The sequence below is a fragment of the Atta colombica genome, unplaced genomic scaffold, assembly GCF_001594045.1.
Source record: "Atta colombica isolate Treedump-2 unplaced genomic scaffold, Acol1.0 scaffold189, whole genome shotgun sequence".
Taxonomy (NCBI): domain Eukaryota; kingdom Metazoa; phylum Arthropoda; class Insecta; order Hymenoptera; family Formicidae; genus Atta; species Atta colombica.
In genome coordinates, this window is record NW_017259281.1 from 2296074 (window position 1) to 2299415 (window position 3342).

At 26.2% G+C, this 3342-nt stretch overlaps 2 protein-coding genes across 2 annotated transcripts in view; one reads left to right on the forward strand and one right to left on the reverse strand.

Annotated features, from left to right (window-relative positions):
- LOC108686758 (UPF0769 protein C21orf59 homolog) overlaps positions 1-3342 on the forward strand; it is a 61944-nt gene that overhangs the window by 15809 nt on the left and 42793 nt on the right. The gene's annotated exons all lie outside the window — the stretch shown is intronic.
- The window catches only part of LOC108686757, a 9962-nt gene that overhangs the window by 4185 nt on the left and 2435 nt on the right, over positions 1-3342 (reverse strand). The gene's annotated exons all lie outside the window — the stretch shown is intronic.

Sequence of the window (3342 nt, forward strand, 5' to 3'; positions counted from 1 at the left end):
CAATTATAATTAGAATTATACATATCGATTGTGATTTCTAAAATCTTTTGGATAATTTTGCAATTAAATTTTAATTTTATTTATTTTATTTATATGCTAAAATTTATCTGAAAGTATTCAAACATAATTTTTACTTAATTAACGCAATGATAAAATACAAGTTTTTTATTTTTTTTTATCACCCTTTAATTTTATTTTTTTCTTGTTATGGAAGAGTTAAATAATATTCTTGATTTCAAAATGTTTATACTCGTAAATTCTATTATAAAATTATTATCCCTTTATAGAATTTAATAGAATGTTTAAAAAATTTTTAAATGCCTTTATTTAATTAGAACAATTAATTCATTAAGAAAATTACTTTACGATTTATGGAAATTGTCTGGCATCATTGTCAATGCTATAAAAACCTACATTGTATGTTTTAATTACACTCTATATTGCGTTTTCACATCAACGTCATTAATTAAATCCCATTACTTTCAGAAAGTTTCAAACCTGCTGGCAAAGCATTAGCGGTCGGCATACCGTACGATGCCGTGCACCAAAATATTCATATTAATAGGGCACTCCCTTGGGGATAATTCCGTATTCTCCCAACTCGTGACTTTTATTTTAAAGGCTGACTTTTATTTTAGGTTTATGAATACCGAGTATTTTTAGCTGTCTTTTAATAATTTAAAATCTTTCGATTGTTGTAAATATCAACTTTTCTCTAACTGTCAAACGACACAAAAATTATAATATGCATTTTAATTGTACTTAAGTTTCGAATAATAATTTATTCGGCAAATTTATGTCACACATAATAAATTAAAGCTATTTAATTAAAATATTACCGTAACGCAATTCATAAAAAAAAAATTTGTATTTATATAACACTGTTTTATTGTCAAAAAACTGTTTTATTGTACAAAATTTTTCTGTTAGATTATGTAATAATCGTCCGCAAATAAGCTCTTTAATCCACAACCATTGTTGATAAAATGAATTAAATGGCTGATCCATAATCATTGTTGATAAAATGAATTAAATGGCTGAGTTGTAACAACGTATCATTATTATGATAGTAAAAGTTTATGTCATGTTGTTTACATCTCCGCCCTTATACAATATCTATTTTTATTAGCATTATATACTTCTGTAATATATCCGCTAAATAATTATCATAACGATGAAAAGGCATGAAACTAATATTACTCGCAAATTGTGACAGAAAAATGTTTTTAAAAATTTCTCTGATGGATGATGTTATAATGCTGCGCATATCGCACGCAATGAATTTTTTAATAATATTTTTTCTTCGTGAATATTGCAAAAGGTTTTCCCTCTCAACGAACTGAAAACGTCTCAACTGTAATCGATATCACTCGGTTGATGGATCGTTATACAGAAGAGATAATAAGATGAGATGGAAATTGGAGGCAGAAACGAAGTGCAATTACCATATTTTCTATAAAAAATAAAAAAATTTTTAGTAAATGAATAAAATTATCTTATTTAATCAGATCATATTTTGTAAATATCTTTAAGATTGTAGACAACGTTTGTTTCGAGTCCAATAAAGATTGCAAAGTTTATTAACTGCTACATATTTTTTCAACAAATATTAATTAATTGCTACGTATTTTTTTTTCTCCAATAATTTTGAATTCAAGTGATCGATATAATTTCAACATTATACTTTTACGATAAATTACAATCAACATTATCAAAAATAAAAGGAGGTTATCAAGGATTAAAGAAGGAGACTAAAGAATTGATCTCTAAGTATCTATAAAGTGAACTTCGAGCTTGAATACCAAAGCCATGAATTCAAGGAATTATTATTAATGATGAAGATAAAATTTCAAGTAACACAACAAGTATCTTGTTACATTTTATTATTTGGATGAAATCTTCCGCAACATCTTTATCGCATCGACGTTTGGCGGCACGGAAAAGAAATTGGAGTCTACGCAGCTTCTGTAAAAATGTAATATTCCCACGAGATAGAAGCCTACATTCATAGGAAAGCATCCGATCGTGTGAGAACTTATGATCACGCTTGGTTGGGAATATACCATGAAATAAAGTGATCGAAATCCGAAGGGTAAACGTACGTCCCCATCATTTTAGAAGAATTTTCATACTACGTCAAGTGGAAAAAGCTTTGGGGGAAAGATTGGCAAGTAAGCGACGAAGCATACGAGAAAAGCTTGTTATTGTCTTCCCTATGAAAGCTTTGCTGAAGATTTCCGAGTTGATTGAGTAATTATACGAGATTGCAATTGTTCTACTAACAAGATAGCATTGAATGAAACTATGAAATTTTAATATTAGATCTTATACCGTAAATATTCCCAACTTGCGGAGATTATGCTGAGCTTATTAATAGTATTCTCTCTTAGTTCTTTGTTAGAATTTTAACTGAAGTTTCATATCTTTTTTTTAAGAGAGATAAAGAAAGAGAGAGAGAGAGAGAGAGAGACCAATCAAATTAATTTAAATAAATTAATTTAAATAATTTAAATAATTTAAATAAATTAATCACGATTAAAATTAAATAAACAATTTAAATAAACAAATTGGAAAATTCTTTCTTTCCACACGCTATTTCTCATTAATTTTTTAATTCCTTCAAAAAGAACAAATTAAGCAAGATCTTGTATAAATCTCTATATATATGTGTTTTTGTTATAATATTTTAAATATAATTTATATAAGTATTTTAGAAACATAAAGTATTATTTTACAAAAATATTATTTTCTGTAATATGAAAATATTATTATTTTCTGTAATTTATTCTTTACAAGACGAGAGACATCACTAAAATGTTTAATGTAAGAGTTAAATGTATTTTTTTTATGTTGTCATTTCTATATTTGTTCTTATCTATATATTAATACTTGTTTTTTCGAATTTAATACTAAAATTAATCACTTAACCGCTACCGATATCTATATATTCTCGCAAATAAAAATTTTCGCCTTATTTTTATAATGTTAATAAACCGTATTCACTGCTTTTTACTGCTTGTATATTGTATACGTCTTATTCAATTTATTTCATATTTTCTAATTTCTTTGAAGAATTTCACTTTAAAGGTATCCCACCATTAAAGATTGGAAATTCTGCCTTTTTTCAAGAACTCTTGGAAATTGGCAGAATTTTCACTCTTTAGAGTGAGATTTCATTCCAAAGAATTTAAAGAATACGTTCTCGAAACTTTATATATTCTTTTCGATTATTACTTTTTTATTTTAAAAACATCTTACAATTATAATTATAATAAGTTTGGCTCTTGAAAATTAATGCTGTACTATGTACGCGATAAATTTCAATATTATTAAATTGTATCT